The 26,867-nt window shown below is 43.7% G+C and overlaps 1 long non-coding RNA gene across 1 annotated transcript in view; it reads right to left on the bottom strand.

Moving 5' to 3' along the window:
- LOC132658304 (uncharacterized) overlaps nt 1-26,867 on the bottom strand; it is a 39,574-nt gene that overhangs the window by 12,039 nt on the left and 668 nt on the right. The gene's annotated exons all lie outside the window — the stretch shown is intronic.

Raw genomic sequence — 26,867 nt, forward strand, 5'->3', positions numbered from 1 at the left:
AAGTCTATGCCCCAACCAGTACTGCTGAAGAAACTGAAGTTAAACGGTTTTATGAAGACCTACAAGATCTTTTAGAACGAACACCCAAAAAAGATGTCCTTTTCATTATAGGGGACTGGAATGCAAAAGTAGGAAGTCAAGAAACACCTGGAGTGACAGGCAAATTTGGCCTTGGAATGCGGAATGAAGCAGGACAAAGACTAATAGAGTTTTGCCAAGAAAATGCACTGGTCATAGCAAACATCCTCTTCCAACAACACAAGAGAAGACTCTACACATGGACATCACCAGACGGTCAACACCAAAATCAGATTGATTATATTCTTTGCAGCCAAAGATGGAGAAGCTCTATACAGTCGACAAAAACAAGACCAGGAGCTGACTATGGCTCAGATCATGAACTCCTTATTGCCAAATTCAGATTAAATTGAAGAAAGTAGGGAAAACCGCTAGACCATTCAGGTATGACCTAAATCAAATCCCTTATGATTATACAGTGGAAGTGCGAAATAGATGTAAGGGCCTAGATCTGATAGATAGAGTGCCTGATGAACTATGGAATGAGATTCGTGACATTGTACAGGAGACAGGGATCAAGACCATCCCCGTGGAAAAGAAATGCAAAAAAGCAAAATGGCTGTCTGGGGAAGCCTCACAAATAGCTGTGAAAAGAAGAGAGGTGAAAAGCAAAGGAGAAAAGGAAAGATATAAGCATCTGAATGCAGAGTTCCAAAGAATAGCAAGAAGAGATAAGAAAGCCTTCTTCAGCAATCAATGCAAAGAAATAGAGGAAAACAACAGAATGGGAAAGACTAGAGATCTCAAGAAAATCAGAGATACCAAGGGAACATTTCATGCAAAGATGGGCTCGATAAAGGACAGAAATGGTATGGACCTAACAGAAGCAGAAGATATTAAGAAGAGGTGGCAAGAATACATGGAAGAACTGTACAAAAAAGATCTTCACGAACCAGATAATCATGATGATGTGATCACTCATCTAGAGCCAGACATCTTGGAATGTCAAGTGGGCCTTAGAAAGCATCACTACAAACAAAGCTAGTGGAGGTGACGGAATTCCAGTGGAGCTATTTCAAATCCTGAAAGATGATGCTGTGAAAGTGCTGCAGTCAATATGCCAGCAAATTTGGAAAACTCAGCAGTAGCCACAGGACTGGAAAAGATCAGTTTTCATTCCAATTCCAAAGAAAGGCAATGCAAAAGAATGCTTAAACTACAGCACAATTGCACTCATCTCACATGCTAGTAAAGTAAGGCTCAAAATTCTCCAAGCCAGGCTTCAGCAATATGTGAACCGTGAACTCCCTGATGTTCAAGCTGGTTTTAGAAAAGGCAGAGGAACCAGAGATCAAATTGCCAACATCCGCTGGATCATGGAAAAAGCAAGAGAGTTCCAGAAAAACATATATTTCTGCTTTATTGATTATGCCAAAGCCTTTGACTGTGTGGATCACAATAAACTGTGGAAAATTCTGAAAGAGATGGGAATACCAGATGACCTGATCTGCCTCTTGAGAAATCTGTATGCAGGTCAGGAAGCAACAGTTAGAACTGGACATGGAACAACAGACTGGTTCCAAATAGGAAAAGGAGTACATTAAGGCTGTATATTGTCACCCTGCTTATTTAACTTCTATGCAGAGTACATCATGAGAAATGCTGGACTGGAAGAAGCACAAGCTGGAGTCAAGATTGCCGGGAGAAAGATCAATAACCTCATATATGCAGGTGACACCACCCTTATGGCAGAAAGTGAAGAGGAACTAAAAAGCCTCTTGATGAAAGTGAAAGAGGAGAGTGAAAAAGTTGGCTTAAAGCTCAACATTCAGAAAACGAAGATCATGGCATCCGGTCCCATCACTTCATGGGAAATAGATGGGGAAACAGTAGAAACAGTGTCAGACTTTATGTTTTTTGGGCTCCAAAATCACTGCAGATGGTGACTGCAGCCGTGAAATTAAAAGACGCTTACTCCTTGGAAGAAAAGTTATGACCAATCTAGATAGCATATTCAAAAGCAGAGACATTACTTTGCCAACAAAGGTCCGTCTAGTCAAAGCTATGGTTTCTCCAGTGGTCATGTATGGATGTGAGAGTTGGACTGTGAAGAAGGCTGAGCTCTGAAGAATTGATGCTTTTGAACAGCGGTGTTGGAGAAGACTCTTGAGAGTCCCTTGGACTGCAAGGAGATCCAACCAATCCATTCTGAAGGAGATCAACCCTGGGATTTCTTTGGAAGGAATGATGCTAAAGCTGAAGATCCAGTACTTTGGCCACCTCATGAGAAGAGTTGACTCATTGGAAAAGACCCTGATGCTGGGAGGGATTGGGGGCAGGAGGAGAAGGGGACGACCCAGGATGAGATAGCTGGATGGCATCACGGACTCAATGGACGTGAGTCTGAGTGAACTCCGGGAGATGGTGATGGACAGGGAGGCCTGGCATGCTGTGATTCATGGGGTCTCAAAGAGTCGGACACGACAGGGCGACTGGGCTGAACTGAACTTCATTTTTGTAAGATTTTTTTTTTTTTACTGGTCAACATTGCCTTTAGGAGGAAACAAGTAGGATTAGTTTTAAAATAAGCTCAGTGTTTTATTCTGTTTTACCAACTGAAGAACTACAGTAATAATTAATGCTGAACTCCTTACAGTTCATATTTTAGAAGATGAATTAATGAAAAGAATGAGGTAGACTGCTGTTTTTACCAATTACTTGCTATGTGACCTTGAATAAATTTTTTGATCTTCCTAGCCCTCAGTCTCCCTAACAATAGTATGAATATGTACCTCAGTGTCATAATGAAGAGTAAACATCATCTGAGAAAATGCCTTGACATCCGCCAGGAGCTCAGTAAATATTACTGCCTCCCTTTAACTCCTTAGCAGGGAACAAGAGTGAAGAATGTTTCTTCCTCCATATTTCAGAGGTAGGTACACTCTAAAATCTGGACCTTCTCTGGGGAATTTACACAAGTCCAGTTTGAACTGTTTTACAGGTGAGATGGCTATGGACGGATTGAGGCAGGTGGGAGTGGGAGGGCCGTGTGAGCCTCGCCTTTTATCTCCCTAGAACATCATGAACATTTCATAATAACTAATGATGAAAATATTGCCTGCAGTTTCTTTTCTTCTCGATGAAAGAGTACTAAGAAAGCCGTTTCTTGCTGTTGTTGTTTTTTCACTGCTTACTGGGAATCACTGATCTGGGACCTGGCTGGTGAGTGGGAGGGCAGCTTTCCCAAGAGCCGGTGGTGGGGATATGTCAGCCCAGGCTGCCGAGGTCACTCTCAGATCGTGAATGACGCTCCCCAGTGTGGCAAGGAGGGCAGGCATGGAGAGGTCCCTCTGCCCTCTGTTACATTTTGTTTAAAGAGCCATTTCTGCTTTTGTCACCTCCCTCAGAGCAACCAGACTTCACTACAAAGCCCAACCAGATGTAATAAATTACCTGGCAAGAGAGAAAAGGACATAGTATTAGGAAATCTGACTTCCTAGAGCATTCAGGGTTACCTGTTCCAAAGGCGCAGGGTTGTACTAGGGTGTGTGCTGGGCAGTTTGCAGCTTACCATTAGTAGGAAAATGTTCAGTTGGTTCAAATCATTTATAAATTGTTTGTATTAAGGGTTAAATGTTTCCAAACCTGGAGAAGTAGTGTTACAAGATAGCACTGGACATTTGTACTGCAGGTATAAATAAGCCTGTAATTGATAACCTTTACAACAATTATGTGAAGTTGGTTATGTATTACCCATTTTTATAAATGAGTAAACAAAGGCTCAGAGAGGATGTGTGTTTGCTTGGTGTCATGTGTATTGTAAGGAAGAAGATGAGGCTTAGAACCCTGGCCTTGCTCCAAATCTTTCCCCACTAGATGGTCAATGAATGCTGGATGCTAGTTTGACTTTACATAAGTGTGTGTGTATGTGAAAGTGTTAGTTGCTCGGTTGTGTCTGACTCTTTGCAACTCCATGGACTGTAGCCCACCAGGCTCTTCTGTCCATGGAATTCTCCAGGCAAGAATACTGGAGTGGGTTGCCATTTTCTTCTTGAGGGGATCTTCCCGACCCAGGGATTGAACTCAAGTCTGCTGCACTGCAAGTGGGCTCTTTACTGTCTGAGCCACTAGGGAAGCGTGTGTGTGTGTGAGTGAGTGTGTGTGTGTGTGTGTGTGTGTGTGTGTGTGTGTGTGTGTGTGTGTTGGAATAGAGTATGTTGGAATAGAGTTGCTTTACAATGTCTGGACTCTTTTGAGAATAGTATTAGTTGACTGTAGAGCAGAAAACTAGCCCAGAATGTGATCCTGGGGATCCAGAGAGTGAGGGAAAAGGTGGAGACGAAGGAAGCTGACACAAGCTGCTGTATGCAAGCATGACAGCAAGGACTTCAGGGTGACGATATAAGAGGCGTTTCTGATGGACTCTCTTGAATCAGATCTCCTTTCATATATTTCCTTTCTGGGATTACACCTCTTTCTCCAACTGGAAACAACCAATGCCGAGTGAAGAACAAGGGAAAATAGAATCACATATCATTTCCAGAGTGTCAAAAGTATCATCAAACTGAGGAAGAAGTTCATAAATGTACCCACATAATTTTTTTTAGATTAAAAACACCATGTCCCACCTAGTACAAAGCTTGTTCAATTTTTTCTATTGTCAGCCCCGTGTATTTTTGTTAGTAATGTTGACCACTGAGATTATTTTCTTAGCACAGAATTTTCCAGTAAACCTCCCACATTGGTGCAAACTTCCTGTTCTTCTTTCTAGGCCCTTCATTACCATCAAGTCAGTGATACCATCCAACCATCTCATCCTCTGTTGTCCCCTTCTCCTCCCACCATCAATCTAGGCAGCAGGAGAGCTGATGCTCAGCAGAAAATTAACTTGGCGGGGTGTATGCTTAAAGGCATCAACTTTCGAGAAAAGGAAGTTTTTGTTTTGTTTTATAAAGCATTGCTTTTTACTTGTGGTGGGCCTTTTGAAGTTATGGATTATTTTCTGAAGATAGAGGTTTTTGGTTTAGCACAATTCTCAGTACCTGGAAAACACTCAGTGTATGTTGTTGAATTGAATGGCTAACATGTACTTTCCCTTGATCAAATAAAGAAATGTTACGGGTTCTTATTTATTTTGATTTAAGATACAGAATTATGTACTTATTTGTTTTTGGCTGTACTGCACAGTGTGCCAGACCTTAGTTCCCTGACTGGAGATCAAATCCATGCCTCCTGCATTGCAAGGAAGAGTGTTAACCTCTGGACTGTTGGGGGAGTCCCTTCATCCTTTATTTTCGATGAGCTTATAGGAGCAGGCAATCTTTGGAAACTAGACAAATGGATTCATGAGGACTATGGTCCAAGAACATACTTTAAAAAGGAAGCTTTGATCCTTTATTAAGCATAAAACAAGCACACAGCTAAGTAAACCTCCTCTTAAATTTGTGGCTATCAGGCTTGGCTGTATATTGTAATCACCTGGGGTAGAACAGTGGTAGCTTTAAAAAACATACTGCTGCCAGGTCTCAGACCCAGAAATTCTTGTATAATTGGTTTAATCTACAAAATTTTACAATAGCCATGTATAGATGTGAGAGTTGGACTATAAAGAAGCTGAGCGCCAAAGAATTGATGCTTTTGAACTGTGGTGTTGGAGAAGATTCTTGAAAGTTCCTTGGACTGCAAGGAGATCCAACCAGTCTATCCTAAAGCAAATAAGTCCTGAATATTCATCGGAAGGACTGATGCTGAAGCTGAAACTCCAATACTTTGGTCACCTGATGCGAACAACTGACTCATTGGAAAAGACCCTGATGCTGGGAAAGATTGATGGTGGGAGGAGAAGGGGACGACAGAGGATGAGATGGTTGGATGGTATCACCGACTTGATGGACATGAGTTTGAATAAGCTCTGGAAGTTGGTGAAGGACAGGGAAGACTGGTGTGCTGCAGTCTATGAGGTCACAAAGAGTTGGACACAATTGAGCAACTGAACTGAACTGAGCTTCAGATTTTAAAAAACTTCCCAGGAGATTCTAATGGGCAGTCAGAGCATCATTCTCTTACATGAATGAACGTATTTAATCAGTATCTACTGAATACCAGGCACTGTGCTGGGTACTTGTTATTCTTTATTTTACTAACGTGGAAGCTGGGACTCGTGCATGTTGGCTTGCTCACCACGATAGGGGCTTACACTCTTTTTGCCATTTCAGTTCAGTTCAGTTCAGTCGCTCAGTCGTGTCCGACTCTTTGCGATCCCATGAATTACAACACGCCAGGCCTCCCCGCCCATCACCAATTCCTGCAGTTCACTCAAACTCATGTCCATCGAGTCGGTGTTGCCATCCAGCCATCTCATCCTCTGTCGTCCCCTTTTCCCCCTGTCCCTAATCCCTCCCAGCATCAGAGTCTTTTCCAATGAATCAACTCTTCGCATGAGGTGGCCAAAGCACTGCAGTTTCAGCTTTAGCATCATTCCTTCCAAAGAACACCCAGAGCTGATCTCCTTTAGAATGGATTGGTTGCATCTCCTTGCAGTCCAAGGGACTCTCAAGAGTCTTCTCCAACACCACAGTTCAAAAGCATCAATTCTTCAGAGCTCAGCTTTCTTCACAGTCCAACTCTCACATCCATACATGACTACTGGAAAAACCATAGCCTTGACTAGACAGACATTTGTTGGCAAAGGAATGTCTCTGCTTTTTAACATGCTATGTCGGTCACAACTTTCCTTCCAAGGAGTAAGTGTCTTTTAATTTCATGGCTGCAATCACCATCTGCAGTGATTTTGGAGCCCAAAAAAATAAAGTCTGACACTGTTTCCCCTGTTTCCCCATCCATTTCCCATGAAGTGATGGGACCAGATACCATGATCTTCGTTTTCTGAATGTTGGGCTTTAAGCCAAATTTTTCACTCTCCTCTTTCACTTTCATCAAGAGGCTTTTCAGTTCCTCTTCACTTTCTGCCATAAGGGTGGTGTCATCTGCATATCTGAGATTATTGATATTTCTCCCGGCAATCTTGATTCCAGCTTGTGCTTCCTCCAACCCAGCATGTCTCATGATATACTCTGCATATAAGTTAAATAAGCAGGGTGACAATATACAGCCTTGATGCACACTTTTTCCTATTTGGAACCAGTCTGTAGTTTCATGTCCAGTTCTAACTGTTGCTTCCTGACCTGCATATAGGTTTCTCAAGAAGCAGATCAGGTGGTCTGCTATTCCCATCTCTTTCAGAATTTTCCACAGTTTACTGTGATCCAGTCAAAGGCTTTGGCATAGTCAATAAAGCAGAAATAGATGTTTTTCTAGAACTCTCTTGCTTTTTCCATGATCCAGTGGATGTTGGCAATTTGATCTCTGGTTCCTCTGTCTTTTCTAAAACCAGCTTGAACATCAGGGAGTTCATGGTTCACGTATTGCTGAAGCCTGGCTTGGAGAATTTTGAGCATTACTTTACTAGCATGTGAGATGAGTACAATTGTGTGGTAGTTTGAGCATTCTTTGGCATTGACTTTCTTTGGGATTGAAATGAAAACTGACCTTTTCTTGCACTGTGGCCACTGCTGAGTTTCCCAAATTTGCTGGCATATTGAGCGTAGCACTTTCACAGCATCATCTTTCAGGATTTGAACTAGCTCCACTGGAATTTCATCACCTCCACTAGCTTTGTTCGTAGTGATGCTTTCTAAGGCCCACTTGACTTCACATTCCAAGATGTCTGGCTCTAGGTGAGTGATCACATCATCATGATTATCTGGTTCGTGAAGATCTTTTTTTGTACAGTTCTTCCGTGTATTCTTGCCACCTCTTCTTAATATCTTCTGCTTCTGTTAGGTCCATACCATTTCTGTCCTTTATCGAGCCCATCTTTGCATGAAATGTTCCCTTGGTATCTCTAATTTTCTTGAAGAGATCTCTAATCTTTCCCATTCTGTTGTTTTCCTCTATTTCTTTGCATTGATCACTGAAGAAGTCTTTCTTATCTCTTCTTGCTATTCTTTGGGACTCTGCATTCAGATGCTTATATCTTTCCTTTTCTCCTTTGCTTTTCACTTCTCTTCTTTTCATAGCTATTTGCAAGGCCTCCCCAGACAGCCATTTTGCTTTTTTGCATTTCTTTTCCATGAGGATGGTCTTGATCCCTGTCTCCTGTACAATGTCACGAACCTCATTCCATAGTTCATCAGGCACTCTATCTATCAGATCTAGGCCCTTACATCTATTTCTCACTTCCACTGTATAATCATAAGGGATTTGATTTAGGTCATACCTGAATGGTCTAGTGGTTTTCCCTACCTCATATGCTAGCGACTGCAGAAGCCAGTGTCTGACCTTTGAAAATGTAGACATGAGTGAATGAAGACTGACTCACTGAAGATTAGAAGGACAGTCCTCAGAATGCTATATGAAGCCAATTTTTTAAATGTTTATTTTTATTATTTGGCTGTATCAGGTTTTCCCCAGCTTCAGCACACGGGATCTTTAGTTGAGGCACAGAAACTCTTGGCTGCAGCATGTGGGATATAGTTTCCCAGCCAGGGATTGTACCCTGGCCCCCTGCATTGAGAGCACGGAGTCTTAGCCACTGGACCACCAGAGAAGTCCCTGAAGCCAGTTTTTAAACATACATGGAAATAAAATCTGGGTGCCAGGCCTTTTGGATACATATTTCCTTCTAACGTATTTAGAATGTATACATATTTCCTTCTATTTTTCAAAACCCAGCAATGTCTCTTACTGAATTGGAAATTGCAGATCGTTAGAAGGGCCTGATGTCAGCCCTTGTTGGGTTGAGCCTCAGCGATGTTCTTAGTAACAGCCATTGAAAAGCAGGACTGGGTGACGACCACAGAGAAAATCAGGGCTGAGCTGTCCTCGGGGTGGGAGTCACAAAGGTGCTGTATGGCAATCAGGTCACTCATTGCCCCTGTTGTAAACTAGTGTGCTGTGGACTGAGACTGTGTATCATTTATGGACATCCAGACTGTTTAGAGAACCAGGGAGCAGCTATTCAGTTAAGAAAAGGTAAGCTAAGAAAAACAAGACTTCAACCAAACCCAACTGTAATCGTGGTGGAGCTCACTGTCTGTCTGGAGGTGGCTTGTGAATAATGTGTGAGTGCGCTGTGTGTATGTTTTGGCTTGAATAACCCCTTATTCACAGCGTTATGCCTCAGGTGTCCCATCAATGCTTCCTTTTTCCTCTCTGAAGTTCCCTCCCTTCAAGGTCTTTCCTCCATCCTTGTAAACTCTCTGTTGGCCAAGAAACATATGGGGTAAGCATGGCTTTGTGGGCATTTTAGAGTTCTGTTGGGAGAAGTGGGAACTATTTAAAAAATAAAGACAAATCTGAGACAAAGGCTGATGAGAAAGGGAAGTGGACACAAAAAATGAAATGGGCAGGTAGAGAAAGTAACAGGAAGGTACTTAAATAAGAGATGGAGAAGAACAGATAGTGTAAGAGGGAATGAGGTACAGACAGGCAGGATCCTAGCGAGAGAGAATGGAGAGAAACAGACAGGAGCTCAGAGAGAGCTAGACAGACAGGGAGAGGGAGACAGACAGACAGACAGAGGCAGCCAGTCAGCAATGGAGAGAGAAACAGAAAGAGGCAGCAGAGAAGACCAGACAGGAGACAGAGGTGGTCAGAGGTGAAGGGAGAGAGACAGGTATCGAGAGAGGAGCTTGGGACAGAAAGAGGTGAACAGGGAGACGGACAGCAGTGAGCAGAGGGGAGAGGCCAGCGCGGGTATGGTGTGCACAGCTTGGGTGTCTCCTCACAGAGAAACGAGAAGGCGGATGGGTTTGCCAGGAGGGACAGCCTTTCTACTGGGGCTGTTGAAGGGGATGAGTTTAGTCATCCTCAGTAGAAGCAGATTCCTTCCTCCCTAAGCCCAGATCCATGTTCCATCCGGTGGGCAGTCCAGTGAATGCGGCTTCCTACACCCGCACTCTGGACCTGGGAAGAACCTCACAGAATTACAGATGTGGGAACCGAGACCCTTGTGGTGGACGTGTGTGGTTTCCTGGCCAGCCCTTTTCCATACTCTCTGTTTCCAGTAACGACCTCCCATGTTTATAAGGAACCACGCCTCCCCACCTCCATCCACTGTGGTTTTTGTGGCCTTGGCAGGACCTCCCACCATGCCCATTCCAGGGACAGTGTAGGATCCAGGCTTGGCATCTGATCCAGAGCATCAGTTTACCCCGTGGCCAGTGATTGGCTCAGGGGTAGGCACATAACTCAAGGGAGGCAAGTCAAAGCCAATCAGTCTCCGTTGGAGGGTGTACGTGGGCTCCAGGGTTTGCCCTCAGATCCAGACTTGAACCTGGAGACACGTTAGCTGAAGCTGGGGCTGCCAACTTGCCAACTCGCATAGTCACAAGATGAAGCCAGCACACAGTGAAACAGAGAGTAAAATGAAGAACCTCTGTGTTCTCGTGGTTTCTTCTGAACCCTGATCAAGCTGTTCTAAGTCAGAACTATCTCTAGAGTTTTTATTTATAAAAGTTAATAGATAAGCTTTTTCTCTGACAGCATAAACCAGTTCAAATGGAAGTTTCTGTCACTTGCAACCAAATCCTAATTGATATAATGTTCTGGGCTATATCATCACATTCTCCAGACTTGTAGTTTAAGTAACTTATCTAAGATTTTAGCTAGTTGGTACCAGCACGTGAACTGAGGTTTCACCAGCCAAGTACCCCTTGGAAGTCACTCTTCCATTCTCTCCCCCTCATTTTATTTTTAAGATAATTGGGCCCATTTCAAATAAATGGTTTTACTCTGTGACTTCCTAAGGTCTGGAAATGCCAGCTCTAAGCAAAATTGTTATCCCCAGGCAATGCTTATTTAGACTCAGCTGTTTCCTTATTCTATGATGTTCTCTCTCTTCCTTGCTGTGCTAAGCAGAACATGATAGGTATCTCAGATGCTTTCATGTGAAAGTATCTTGCAGTGATTCAGACATTAAAGAACCTGTCTGCAATGCGAGTGGCCTGGGTTTGATCCCTGGGTTGGGAAAATCCCCTGAAGAAGGGAATGGCAACCCACTCCAGTATTCTTGCCTGGAAAATTCCATGGAGAGTGGAGCCTGGCATTCTACCGTCCATAGGATCGCAGGTTAGACAAAACTGAGCAACTAACACTTCTTTTTCTACCAAGTAGAACTTTTACCTTTTAAAAGAGAACAGTAAAAAAATCCCGAAGGAGTAAATCTCTAAAGCAGGAATCCCAAATATTGTAGCATATGATTAGAGAACATACTTGGAGGTGCTGAAGCATCTTCTTATTCTCTGAACAGTGGGCACTAGGTCCAAGGGTCATTTTATAAGATTGTAAATGAAACCCTCCTGAAAAATCCTGAAAAATGTCTCCCATGTTACATACATTTAGAGCAGTGACTCTCCAAATTTGCTGCACGTTGGAGTCATTGGACAGCTTGTTAAAACAAACGCTGGGCCCTGCCCCCACAGTTTCTATGGGTCTGGGCCTGAGAACTTGTATTTCTAAAGAGTTCCCAAGTGATGCTGGTACTGCAGGTCTGGGTGGCACCCCACTTTTGAAGATCATGTTTAGATTTAAAAATACAACTCTGAGAGAGTTTGACCAGCTGACATAAAACCTCCACACTGTGCTGCCCTAGTGCTAGACAGCAGTAAACCTGCACTTCTCCCCACCCCACCCCCCAGGAGAGATGCCAGTCAGAGCTTGAGGTGTAGCCTGGACAGTGGTGCAAAGGACCCTGGTGTCCCCCAAGTGAGCCCACTTGTGAATAAGATGCAGGACTAGAGCCAGGAGTCCAGGACGGCTAGGATCTGCTGATGCCTGTGTGGTGAGGAAACATTTTAAAAGCATGAATTCAGAGTTTTTTCCTTTCTGGTAATTCCTGTTACTCTAGCACTGTCCCCTACCCAAACCTTTCCTCTGACTCTACTCCCGGCAACAATTAGAACCCCTTTAAAAAAAATTTGTTTATTTGGCTGCCCTGGGTCTCAGCTGCAGCAGGCAGGATCTGCGATCTTCATTGTGGCACACGGGATCTTTAGCTGTGGCGTGTGAACTCTTGGTTGCAGCATGTGGGATCTAATTCCCAGACCAGGGTTTGAACCCAGGCCCCCCTCATTGGGAGTACAGAGTCTTAGCCACTGGACCACCAGGGAGGTCCCAGCTAAAACACTTTTATTCTCAGTGCACCAAGGAAGGGCTGATATAATATAAGAAACAGGAAGTCTATTTCGAGCTTTTGTGCATCAGACCACACAGGCCAGCCTGTTTGGCAGTGTGATCAGTGTCGTACACAGGGCACTGCTCCCAGAAGGCCCTTGCACTTAGGTCGAATGCTCTGTAGTGGCTGCCCTGAAATTCTTAATAATTTTCGCTTTGCATCTGTGACGTGTAAACCAGACCACAGGACAGTGGAGCGCGCACAAGAGGCTTGGAGCCGTGACTCTTGTGCATCCTGCCCCCACTGTGTCTGGCTTGGGATCCCCACTGCTCACGCCTACGTCGCCTGGTGCCACAGCCCGTCACTTCCCTCTTCCTGTGTTGTGATCTGCTAGCTCCCTCCACACCTGATGTGGGCCTGGGCACAGGTGCAGGCACTGGGGGTGTCAGGGCTAGGTGTGCCCACCCCATGGCATCTGGGGATGGGATTCAAGGAAGCTGCCTTTTGGCCTCAGGCTGAGGGCACCAATCTGGTGGAGTTTCTTGCCCACTCATCCAGAGACTGAGTGTGCACGTGTGTACCAGCATGAAGGTTGCCATCCTTCGGGGATCGGCTGTCTGCTGTGGGCTGGCACTGTGGGCCCTCGGGAAGGGGACATTGACTTTCCCAACCCCTACCCTGCTTGGTGTTTTCATTTTGCCTGGAGTCTGGCAAGTGATGCAGCTGACCTGAACATGGGGCCTGACACAGCCCACCAAAACCTCTGCACCCAAGAATAGCAGAGATGTAATAAAGAGATGTGGAGAAGGCAATGGCACCCCACTCCAGTACTCTGCTTGGAAAATCCCATGGATAGAGGAGCCTGGTAGGCTGCAGTCCATGGGGTCTCGAAGAGTCAGACATGACTGAGTGACTTCACTTTCACTTTTCACTTTCATGCACTGGAGGAAGAAACGGCAACCCACTCCAGCGTTCTTGCCTGGAGAATCCCAGGGTCGGGGGAGCCTGGTGGGCTGCCGTCTATGGGGTCACACAGAGTCGGACACAATGGAAGCAACTTAGCATTAGCAGCAGCAGCAGCAGCAGCAATAAAGAGATGAAACAGCAGAGATGAAATGAAGCACATAGATAGCCCCATGGAGGTTCCTGCTTTACCCAGCACCATGTGGGAAAGAAGACCTTTGCACTCCAAGCAGTAAAGAGTTGAGCTGAGAGCAAGCTGGAATTGGGGGGCCTTGGGTCAGGGATGACTCAGCACTGACCTGCGCAGTCCAAAGGCCAGGTAAGAGCAGGCATCCATTGCGGGATAACAGCATGGATAGACTGGGACACAGACGAGGTGGATCTGTACCTGTGTGTAAACCCACTTGGACAGATTAAACTCCTGTCATCATATGAAATGGAGGTTTGAAGTAGAAAGTAAGTTTGTTTATAGACAAAGAATCTTCAAGGTCTTTCCCGAATTTATGAATTGCGGTTCATACCTGACACACTATCCTCCCCAAAATGGGAAAAGGAGGTTGTAGAGGCATAGGGTTAAGAATGTGCAAGAAAAGGCATCATCTTGCAGATTGGGAGCTGAGAGACTGGTCAGCCTGGCAACCAGCCTGAACCACTGTTCAGAGGGCCTAAATAGAGAACGCTGGATATCACCCACAGGAGACAAATTACCCAGGCTCATGTAACATCAGGACTAAGGCTGGTCAGAGGAAGCCACTCTAGGAAGCAGTGCCATGGCCCACTCAGAAACTCCCTTATAAGAGAGTTGTTTAAATTGTTCATTAAAATATTTTGTTCTTTCGTGGATATATATTTCTTTTGCATTTTATTTGGGAGAACAATTTCCTTACAGTAACTTCATTAAAGTGGTTTAGGAATAAAAAAAAATGTCGGTCGCTAGGGGCACTGTCCCCATGAAGGGCAAGACCAATATCTGATGAAGTGAGCAGGAGCTGAGTTAGAAAGACTGGAAGGAGGAAAGTGACCTCAGCCTGATATTTTTACTGAAAAATCGTTTTAAGATGTTTTTCTTTTTACCTACTTTTTCTGTAACAAGCAATGCTTTCCTTGTGCATTTTTACAAGAGGGGGAAAACCTCTGAAAACAAGAGGAAACTGGAAGGACTCACAATACCCGTGGTGAAGGCTAATTTATGATTAGCCTTTCTCTGCATTTTGGAGGAGAGGAGGAATAAAGGAAGAAAAATCCCCGACATAGACTACCTGTTACATTCTGTTTTTATTAGCTGGATCCAGATGTAACTGAAAGAACAAACATTCCCAGGGAGCAACCGGAAAGATGTGGCAGCAGGGTGGTCCCCCACGGGGCCTGAGTCTTCAAAGGTAGAAAGTCCACCTGCAGGAGCCCTTCTCAAGTTGTCAACTTGGATTAGATGGCAGCTGACCCAGAGGATGCACCCCAGCAGATTGCTGGGCTGTTGAGATTGCAGGGTGGGGGCAGGGAGTGGATTCTGTGGCCAGACTAGACCCATGTCTGTAAAACTTCTTACATAATCAAGTATGTTCCAGGTTGCAGCAAATGAGACAAAACTCAGATAAAACCAAAACCACTGCACCCAAAGTGCACGGATGGTTCCCTGGGGTTCCCTGGAACTGGATCTGACTTAGGGAGGGTTTCAACTTCTCCATTTGGTGCCAAATCTACCATAAGAGAGAACTCCCGATAGGGATGCAACTCAAACCTGTGATAAACTAGGACAGAAAAAGCCATTCAAAAAGCTGAAGCAGCTACACAGAACAAAAAGGGAGCAGAGACAAGCAGACTCAGACAGAAATGGCATTTGATCTCTCAGAGCAGATTACTGACTTGTTCTTATGGAATCAGAGTGGAAAAAGGTTCTTCAGAAGGGGGTCAAGGCCCCCGTCCCATTTGAAAGAACATGCACCCTACTTGGCTGGGTGCCCTTCTTCAACGGTGTGGCCTCTACGTAAACAGAATTGGACCCTGGTTCTCAGAAGCTTGTGTTTCCTCTCTGTCAGGGAGCCTGTTTAGCTCATGATGGGAATTTTGTCTTCAGAGGCATCGGTTTTCAAAATTCCTCACATGGACACAAAATTAAAAGGGAAGTGGAGTCCCTTTGGGATGTTTTATCTCAAGAATCATCCATCCCTTCCTGACTCTCCTGGGAATCCCATCCACACACAGAGGTCCCATTGACTCCTGCGGTCCCTGTCAAAGCCAACTTCAAGAATGGAAAAGATGAGCCCGAGTTGATTTCATGTTGGACTCACCAGCTAAATTCTATTGCTGGCAATGGTCAGATCAGCCTAGGATTAAAGAGACAGAAATACAAGAGCCTGCTATTCAAGTACTTGGGGGTTTCTAGCATTTGGACTGTAAATAGATCCAATAATTTATATGCAGACAGATGAATGGGCAACAGAGCTCTGTAGAGCTCTTTAGCTTGTTTGGGTAGTAACTAGGCTGTAAACACGTGCAACTAAAGAAAGTCCTTTGTCAATTTTTATTTTTCTTTTAATATTAGAACAAGTAACACAGTTTAAGAAAGTTCATTGAAATCTGTGCAGTCCAAATCGTTTCTAGGGACACAGCAACTTCAGTTTTTGAAATACTTGTCTGATTTAAATAGTCAACAAGAAAAATTATTTTTCATAAACAGGCTAGAACTGTTCTGTATACCTCACACTCCCAGGAAGAGAAGAGAGAGAACTGACTGATGGTCATCAGAAATTTGTTCTTTGGAAACATGAGTATTTCTGTGTTGTTCATAAATAAATAACTGATTTGTACACTCGGTCATTCATCCACTCACTTTGTTCATTCACTGGACATCAGGTAAGTCCCTTCTCGTGCTAGGCCTAGGTGAGTAAAATGAAATTAGATAGATTCCAGTTCTATGTAAGATGGGGTAGGTAGCCTTGTGTCTCCCACTGAATGCAGCTGTAAAACCTGGACAGAATACATGGAGCAAGTATTCACCATGAAAAGTAAACAGTATTAGGTTGACTAGAGAAAAGACCCAATTTTGAACTACCACTGAATGGGTGGTGAACCTGACACTTTTTTCCCACTGATATGCCCTGGCCTGGTCTCAAGGCAGCCTCAGACCTGGAGGGGAGCCTTGGCAAGGATGCGAAAGGAAGGCTCCAGAAGACGCCGTATAAATTCTGACATGAGGAATGGCAAAGGGTTTCCTGACATTCAGAGAGAACAGAGAAAATTCCCCACTTTCCTTTTTCCTTCCTTTGCTTTTCCTTAATCTCTCACATGATCCAGCCTGCAACAGCCCACAGGCGCCTAAAAACTCTGAGGGAAAGGAATCCTCCTCTCTGATTGGAAGAAGTGGCCCAAGCGAATAGCACAAATCCTATTACTTTTTTTTTCTGTCTTCTGGTGCTTACAATGATGGATCTGATTCTGTTTTTGAAGTTCGAACGCTCATAGCTCTCACGCCTCACCATACCCTCTTCCCTTTCTGCCCCACATCTGGGCGAAACTGCTAGAAAGCTCAGATACGCCTTTGTAACTAGCAGGCAATTCACACTATGGAGCTCCAGCTCCCAAGAACTCACCCCAGCATCAAACCCCAGCATCACAAACACCAAGCCAGTCTCCTCACCTGGTTCTTAAGCCATTTTCAGGCCAGACTGAGAGCTCTCCCTGCTCTCTCCAGAATGTATTAGCCCTTTTCATGCCTCCTAGTGGCATCTAGCTGCATGTGTGGTATCATTTATCTTAATATCCAAAACAAAAAAATTGGCGGTGGGGTTCTATCTCACTTGCCCTGAGTGACCCTAACAGCTCCAGACATGGGTGCAGTTATGGGAGACACACAGCAGACGAGGGTCAAAAAGGGACGCTCCAGGGAATCAGAGAGCGCCAGGGAGATCTCAGAAGATCTCAGAGAGGAGGCAGATGAAGCGCTGCTCAAGCTAAGACTGGACTTACTCTCTAGCTGTGTATGTGTGAATCTGACCCTGAAGAGTCAGTGAGGGACTGAGAAATCCACCACGGGTGAGATCACCGCCCATGGTCAGATTGGCCACTAGGTGGCGCACACAGTGAATCAGAAGAGCGCGGCAAAGGCTTTGAAAACAGAACCAATACTGAAAACATCATCTACAGCAAGTCAGACCTTGCAGACTGAAATCAGCTAAGTTGATTGCCTGCTAAAACAGAAAGGGTAACATTTTACAGGATTCAAACAAGGCTCAGAGTCTTATAATATCATTTCCAAATGTCCAGGATACCATTATTCAAATTATTCAGCATATCAAGAACCAGGAAAATCTTAACTCAAAAAATATACACAATTGTCAAACTTCATAAACTGTATACAAAAAGTCAGATTTGCTGTATGTCAAAAAAATTTAATTATTACAATGTAAAAAATTTTAATAATGTCATTTGTCTACAAGAAGCTCACAATCTAGGGTTGGAAATAGAATAAAAAATGGATAATAACATAACCTTTACCACCTATGATTTTTTTTGTTTGTTTCTGTTCAGTCACTAAGTCGTGTCTGACTCTTTGCAACCCCATGAATTGTAGCACGCTGGGCTTCCCTGTTCTTCACTATTTTGCTCAAATTCATGTCCATTGAGTTGGTACTGCCATCCAGCCATCTCATTCTCTGTCACCCCGTTCTTCTCCTGCCCTCAATCTTTCCCACCATCAGGGTCTTTTCCAATGAGTCGGCTCTTCACATCAGGTGGCCACAGTATTGGTGCTTCAGCTTCAGCACCAGTCCTTCCAGTGAATATTCAGGGTTGATGTCAGGACAGATAATGTGGATGCACAGGACACCTAACTCAATCTGGAGGGAAGTGCATTCGGAGATTAGGATCACCTTCCTAGAAGCACAGATGCTTAAGTCTTAAAGAATAAGTAGGCCAAAAAAAAAAAAAAAAAAAGAATAAGTAGGCAAAGAGAAGGTAGGTAAAGAAGCAGAAGGTATTCACACCTAAGTAAGGGGCTTCAGGAGCAAAGATATAAGGTCTAGTGGGATGAGGCGCTATAAAAGTTTTGTTTTGTTGAGGTTCTAGCTGCCAAGTGGGATGCCCAGGATCCAGCCATGGAAGTCTTTACCATATACTGCACTTAACCTGATAAATCATCATATCTAGAATCTGATCTTAATTCTGTCAACGTTAACACAATGATCATAATGAAATCATGGCATCCCTCTGCATCTTAGCTTTTTGTGGGAAAACACTATAGGTGTGTGACTGATATCGGTGTGGTCCTCTGTTTCCCAGCTTCTTTTGCAATTGGGTTGGCTGCAGGATCCATTCTGCTTGAAGGATCTGAGCGGAAGTGATTCATGAAATACTCAGGCCTTGGATGTCTAAAGTAGCCAGGTGCCTTTCCTGAATTCTCTTCCCCTTTCCCATGGACTTTTCAGGCCATGTGTTGAGGGGACATGAAACAAGATAGAAGGAACCTGTATCACTCAATCATCACTTGGAGGAGAATGCCTGATCAGAAACATCCATAAAGGAGTTTACACAAGGGACCAATCAACTTTTCTTCTGTTAAGCCACTGAGATTTCATAGTTTATTAATGCATTATAGTCTAGCCTATCTGACTGATACAGTTTCTCCATTTCTTTATCAAGAGCAAGACAGCCACCCCCTACAGTCTTTTCCAGCTCCATAAATCCAACTTAATCTAGACAAGGCTCTCCTCCAGTTATCTGGCTTCTTCCTGGTGCTCTGCCTAAATTTCTTGGGATCAGTCCTGCCTATACTCTTGCTTTCCAGGATAATTTTGCATCTTCCCTTGGAGAAAGGAGATGTTGCCAGAGACACCAGGACTGCATAGGCTCTCAGAGTTCACCTCGTTTACCTTTCTACTGCATGACTCATCTCTTCAACACCCCTGCTATGTGGTGGTCCAGGGCCTGCTTGAAAATCTCTAGTAACTGGAAACTCATGACCCTGACTATACAAAAGCTCTTCCTCCCTAAACATTCTAAATAAGAAACACATTGCCTATAATTTATAATCCCCATGGACTGTGCTTAAATCCCCCTATTTTATTTTTCAAATATTCCATTCAAATGAATGAGTTATAATTCCGTTTGGGACATCTGAGCCTTTTCCTGTCCTCTTCTCATCATGACAACACTTCTTTTTTTCTTTATACAAAGAACTATTTATTTGGTGAGGTTGTATGGCCTGTGTGTGACAGTCCAGAAATGATTCTTATATCCATCAACTCCCTTATCCCCATGGGTAAAGAGCTTTCTTTGAAAGAAGCTTGTCCATAATGTCAAGGACAAGATCTGATAAGCAATAGTTGTCTTGCAGTTCACATCCTTGGAAATTTCAAGTTTCTCTATATGTCCTGGGGTTTCTCTGAAACCACAAACATCCTTTAAAAGTCAACACACCTAAACGACAAAGAGAAGGGAAATATCTTCATCTAGATGGAAAGTTTTTAACATGAAAGCTTTTTGCAGTGAGGGACTCAGCATTCTTTGATGCAATGTGTTTAGTGGATAATGCTAAACAGTCCTTGAGTAACATCAAGCTTAATCCATGAAAAAATATTAAACTGGACTGCATCAAAATTAAACTTTTGCTCTGTATGGAAAAACTCTATCAGAAGTATGAAAAGACAAATTCCACATGGGAGAAAACATTTGCAAACCACAAATGTGACAAAGGACTAGTATCCAGAATATATAGAGAACTCTCAAACTCAAAAGTAAAAAAATGTCATTCAACTAGAAAATGGGCAGAGACATGAATAGGCATTTCTTCACCAAATGGTGGCAAATAAGCACATGAGGTTCAGTTCAGTTGCTCAGTTGTGTCTGACTCTTTGTGACCCCACGGACTGCAACACACCAGGCCTCCTTGTCCATCACCAACTCCTGGAGTTTACTCAAACTTATGTCCATCAAGTTAGTGATGGCATCCAACCATCTCATCCTCTGTCGTCCCCTTCTCCTCCTGCCTTCAATCTTTCCCAGCATCAGGGTCTTTTCCAGTGAGTCAGCTCTGCACATCAGGTGGCCAAAGTATTGGAGTTTTAGCTTCAGCATCAGTCCTTTCAATGAATATTCAGGACTGATTTCCTTTAGGATGGACTGGTTGGATCTCCTGGCAGTCCAAGGGACTCTCGAGAGTCTTCTCCAACACCACAGTTCAAAAGCATCAATTCTTTGGCGCTCAGCTTTCTTTATAGTCCAACTCTCACATCCATTCATGAATACTGGAAAAACCATAGCCTTGATAGATGGACCTTTGTTGGCAAAGTAATGTCTCTGCTTTTTAATATGCTGTCTAGGTTGGTCATAACTTTTCTTCCAAGGAGAAAGCATCTTTTAATTTCATGGCTGCAGTCACCATCTGCAGCGATTTTGGAGCTCCAAAAAATAAAGGCTGCACTTTTTCCACTGTTTCTCTATTTATTTGGAAACACCTGGAGTAACAGGCAAATTTGGCCTTGGAGTAAAGAATGAAGCAGGGCAAAGGCTAATAGAATTTTGCCAAGAGAATGCACTGGTCATAACAAACACCCTCTTCCAACAACACAAGAGAAGACTCTACACATGGACATCACCAGATGGTCAACACCGAAATCAGATTGATTATATTCTTTGCAGCCAAAGATGGAGAAGCTGTATACAGTCAGCAAAAACAAGACCAGGAGCTGACTGTGGCTCAGATCATGAACTCTTTATTGCCAAACTCAGACTTAAATCAAAGAAAGTAGGGAAAACCACTAGACCATTCAGGTATGAGCTAAATCAAATCCCTAATGATTATACAGTGGAAGTGAGAAATAGATTTATGGGACTAGATCTGATAGAGTGCCTGATGAACTATGGATGGAGGTTCATGACATTGTACAGGAGACAGGGAGCAAGACCATCCCCAAGAAAAAGAAATGCAAAAAAGCAAAATGGTTGAGGAGGCCTTACAAATAGCTGTGAAAAGAAGAGAAGCAAACAGGAGAAAAGGGAAGCACATGAAAGGCAAAATAAAAGGTGTTTACTTAGCCATTAGGAAAATGCAAGTTAAAACCACAATGTGCTATCAATACACTAAAACAGAAGAGACTGACAACACCAAATGCTGGTGAGGATGCAGAGAAACTGAATCACTCACACATTGCTGTGTGTGATTTTTTGCATTTTTACGAATGCAAAAACGGTACAGCCCCTCTGGAAAATAGTTCCGCATTTTCTTTCAAAACTAAACATGCACTAACCATACAGCTCAACAGTTCTACTGCTGGACATTTATCCCAGAGAAATGACAATGTATGTTTACACAAAAATACGTACATCAATGTTTATAGGAGTTTATTCCTAACAGTCAAAATCTGGTAACACTCCAGATGGTAAAACAAATTGTGGTACAAACTAAATATTGACACCTGCAACAGCCTGGATGAATCTCCAGAGAATTAGGCTGCATGAAAAAAGCTAGTTCCCAAAGATTACACATTGCATGATTACACTTACGTTGTTAAGATGACCAATTATTGAAATGGACAATAGATTAGTGGTTGCCAAGAGGTTAAGGATGGGGTTGGACGTCAGGCATGAGTGAAACTGCAGCTTGCCCTCCGTCTCCTATTGCTGATGACCCTTCAGCTCTACCATCTTCCACCTCCCCTTCTTCCGCCAGTCAGTAACTCTTCTTGCCTGTTCACTTGATGCCAGTCCCTGTGTGCCTCCTGTACTTTTCAAGGTGCTGTACTGTGAGATTAAAATTCTTTTACTTTAAAAAGCCAAAAAAAAAAAAAAGGATGGGGCTGGAGTGGGCAGGGAGGTAGGTGTGGTTATAAAAGCCCAACAAGAGGAAAGGATCTTGGTGATGATGGAAATGTTCCAGATCTTGCATATATCAACGTCAATAATGTGGCTGTGATATTGTATTACCATTTTTGAAGGTGTTACCATGCAGGGGTAGACAGTATACGGAATCTCTCTGTATTAGTTCTTACAATCATCTGTAAACCTATATATAAAAAGATTAACAAAACCACTCCCCATGCCTGGGTTGCAGTCCATACCTGGTAAATTACAATACTGAGAGAAGGGAGCCAGGCATCAGTAGTTTTTAAAGCTGGCCAGGTGATTCCAGTGGGCAGCAAATTTGGGGACCACTGAATTGAGCATTTCAGAAGCCTCTAAGGAGATAATCTAAGAAGAATGAGAAAAAACAAACAGTTTTCTTAAAGTTCTGTTAGAGGCATCTTTGCAAAAGGGAATGGTGGAAGCATCCTATTACATTTTGGGCACAGCCCCAGACAATTTGAGGGAGAAGCCCTGACTGTTTCTTATTCATCTCGTAGGCTCCTAGCACTGAGTTTTCCCTAACTGAAAACTCCAGCCTCCACACCAGCATTATTAACCACTTTACTAATTGTATTAACTGACAAAAAAAATTTCATAAATAGTTCAGTTTCTTCCTATCCATCTTTATCCCAATGATCTTTATTAAATCCAGCCTGAGAAGTGAGTTATATAAATGCTGATAGAAGTTCCAGGGCCTCCCCAGGTGTGTGGTTGTTTTAAAATTAACTATCCATCCACACCTGGTTGGAATTTCAGAAACTAATATTCACTTCCCTTTTTTCCATGACATTTATTAGAGATGCTGCTTAAACTTGCTCTAATAATTGGTATGAAGTATAAGACGAAAGGAGAGGAAGAGGCTGAAACTTTCCTTTCTGTACGTTTGGACCCAATTTCACCTTTACAGTGAGTCCTACTACACTGATGAGTGGATTTTCAGAATGTTTCTCCATTGCATGTTTCCAAATGTTATCATGCCCTCTTTTTCGACCGAAGTCTTCTCTTGGGACTTTTTCTTTTAAATTAAAAACACTGTTTAAAATGCATGATCAGAGCAACATTAAAGTAATGAGAAAAGGCAGCCTTATTGGATAAGATAATCTGCTTTTCCTCAGATGCCGTTTTTATTGCATTAAGGGTTGCTTGCTCAGAGATCTGAAGAAGAAACACAAATTAACTCTGTACATCAAGTCCTCTTTCTCACATCTGTTTGATTTTTACACTACTAGTACAGAATTGGCTCCATGGAGACCCACAGAATAGGAAAAATGAGCTATCTTTAATATTTGTTTTTTTTTTTATTCCAAGAAATCTTTAGGGAAAGATGAAGTTAGACAGAGATGCTAGTGAATGAATGTAAATCCATTTTACCATTCTTTTACTGCTAAGCAGGACAGGTCAGGAGTCATCTCCTCTGAAACAGAGGCACTTGTGGATTTAAGCATACACAGATGCAAAGCATTCAACTCCAGTTAAGAACAACCAATGGAAACAAAGCAATGCACACGGTTATCTCTCACCCCATAATGGAAATTTCCCTTCAGCAACACCTTGAGGCTGCAGTCAAGATGATTTAAATAAAAGACTCAGAGGCAGGAAACCCATCAGCCCAGCTCTTTATGAACACTGCTTGTTGCTGCACCAATTTACTCTGCCTCTAATTCACTATTCTCTACTCCCACCCTCCTTTGGGTCTCACCAGGCATGGAGCCCTTCCCATCCAGCCCCCCTGCAAGGGCCTTTGCTCAGTCCATTCCTGCTGCCTGCAATGAGGACCCCCCTGACTCCTTGCTGCTGGCTCCCTCTCAGACTTCAGGTTTCAATTAGAATATCCTTTCCCACTCCCCTCACTCCAGAGTCAGCCTCTAACTCTGAATCCTATTCTCAGACTCCTATTCCAGGGCTTGACATCTGTTGTGGGGCATCCCACAGGTCTGCAAGCCTTGTAGTTGTCCAGCCTCGAGACCAAAGAAACAGCCTGGAGACAGCGACAGAGACAGGGGTGGATTATTGGACAAGGGAATCCTACAAAGGGTCCTGGAGCGACAACTCAACACAACCAGTGGACAGGACACGGCAACAGCCTTTGCTACTCAGGGGAGGAGGAGGCTACCATTTACAGGGAGAATTGATGTCTGTTGCCAGGGACTAATTAAGCCCTATAATTAAGAGGACTGAGTATTTATGTGAGTGAAGTGGGGGCTGGTGGAGCAGGGGATGTACAAAGAGCAAGAGAACAGCCATCCGAAATGGCCTGACCATATAACATCTAACAGATAATTATTTGTGAAATTAATAAATGTTTTCTCTGAAAACTTAATAAATGCTTCCTCCAGCTAGAAGAGTAGATACCCTAACATTCCTTAGGACAATTTCAGTGACTAATAAAAACTGACTTTTTGTTTTTCTTTTGGCCTCACCGTGTGGCTTGTGGGATCTTAGTTCACCGACCAGAGATAGAACCCCTGACCCTTGCTTTGGGAGCACAGAGTCTTAACCACTGAACCTCCAGGAAAGTCCTGACTACAGTTTTGATTAAACATGCACAAGCATATGGTATCTAAATACAGAGACTACAGTGATCAGCTCAAGCCATTCGGGATCTGAGACTACTTTCTGATGATGATATGTAGGCTACTCATTTAAGCATTCAGTGATCTGCGAGCCAGACCTGGCCACTCTTGTTTCACAGCTGTTTTCCTCCTCCACTCACTTCCATGCATCTATTCTCTGTCCCAGTCACCCATCAGAGACATTTCTACTGCCTTATGTGTCATAAGGACCACTGAAAGTAGATTTTAAAGTCTTGGAGAGCAAGGACCACTCTTTTAATAGTAATAGCAAACACTATTGAGTATTTCCTCTGTACCAGTCAAAATGTTATGTGCTTTCCTGTATTAATAAAATATGCAGTGGAGCCATGATCGGAGCCCACGCATGACGACTGCAGAGCCGGTATACACACTCTTCTTTAACCTGGATCGACACTTCTCAGCTGTCAGCATGAGCTCTGGCAAGCTGCCTCAGTTTCCTCTCCTGTAGAATGGGGATGACTCAGTATCTATCTTAGACGGTTACTGAGAGGATTAAATGCTTAGAAGGTGGCCGGCCCACTAGACTCATTAAATGTTAGTTGTTATCATTATTGTTTACAATTATTCCAGGAAACCTCTCAGTCCTGGTCTTAGCACGGAAAGTCCCCTGTTCTAGGCAAAAGTTCAAAATGAGGCTAGAAGGCAGGCGTAGGTAAAAGAGTCAGAGGTACCTTGCTCATTCTCCACCGCCTGCCTCTTTCAGAGCCCACCTTAAAATTTCCCCTTATATCCTGGAACTGACCCTTCCCCTCTCCACAATATTTCAAGAACCTGTACTCCTTAGTCTACAGGTCGTAGTGCAGAAAGCATTACTTTTTTTGTACATTCTTTTACGCAGACCACCGATCTGTTTTTCTGAGCAAATTGTTTGGTGTCAGACCGTTCGTCAGTCTGTCAAGGTTTAAACAGTCCCGGCTACCTGAGCGAAACGACTCTCATCTAGTGCCCCCTGCCGCCTTTCGTAGGTAAGGCACCCAAACAAGAAACTCGACTCATTGACCGTGAACTTGCGCTTCAGTTCAGTTCAGTCGCTCAGTCGTGTCCGACTCTTTGCGACCCCGTGAATTGCAGCACGCCAGGCCTCCCTGTCCATCACCAACTCCCGGAGTTCACTCAAACTCATGTCCATTGAGTCAGTGATGGCATCCAGCCATCTCATCCTCTGTCGTCCCCTTCTCCTCCTGCCCCCAATCCCTCCCAGCATCAGAGTCTTTTCCAATGAGTCAACTCTTCGCATGAGGTGGCCAAAGTACTGGATCTTCAGCTTTAGCATCATTCCTTCCAAAGAAATCCCAGGGCTGATCTCCTTCAGAATGGACTGGTTGGATCTCCTTGCAGTCCAAGGGATTCTCAAGAGTCTTCTCCAACACCACAGTTCAAAAGCATCAAGTCTTTGGCGCTCAGCCTTCTTCACAGTCCAACTCTCACATCCATACATGACCACAGGAAAAACCATGGCCTTGACTAGACGGACCTTAGTCGGCAAAGTAATGTCTCTGCTTTTGAATATGCTATCTAGGTTGGTCATCAAGTTCTAAATAGAAATCGGTAAAAAATATAAATCCTAAAACTTCTATAATAAATATATAAATAAATAGAAATAGATAAAATAGAAATCCTAAATAAATAAATAGAAATCCTAAATAAATAAAATAGAAATCCTAAAATTGAAGTTAAGATTCCCGTTTTATCTTTTCTAGAATTCAATGCCCTGAAATTCATCTGTTTACTTTGTCTATGCAAAAAAAAAATAAAAGAGTCTGGCTTAATTGTACTTTTCTCTTTTACCTTTGCTTTCCTTGAATTCGACTGTAGCTGTTTTGACTTGGGGATTTATTTGTACTGGTTTTTGTCTTACTCTTGGCTCGCTTTCACTTCCGTGAAGCCTGAGGCTAACGCCCGGTTGAGGCGTCGGCTGGCAGAGGCGACCCCCGCCGGCTTCACCGGCCTCGGGAACCCTCCGACGCGCTCTGAGAACCTTCTGACCCGCCCGGAGAACCCTCTGACGCGTGTTGACCACTCAGATTTCTCAGATTCCGAACTTCCCCGGATTTATAGAGGCGCCGTTGGAACCAATGGGACGCCAGCGCACGACTGAGTGTCGGATGAGCTCGACCAGTGAGCATGCGAGTTAGGCGATATGGGCCCGCCCACCTCGGCCGTATAAGCGGTCTGCTGGTCGCTCACGACCAAAGGAGATGGTCCCGACTATGGTCTGGCCTGTGACCGGTGCCCACGAGCGGGCTCCGCGGCGGCCTCGCCGGGGAGGGTACAGCTGG

Source organism: Ovis aries, chromosome 20 (genome assembly GCF_016772045.2).
Source record: "Ovis aries strain OAR_USU_Benz2616 breed Rambouillet chromosome 20, ARS-UI_Ramb_v3.0, whole genome shotgun sequence".
Classification (NCBI taxonomy): domain Eukaryota; kingdom Metazoa; phylum Chordata; class Mammalia; order Artiodactyla; family Bovidae; genus Ovis; species Ovis aries.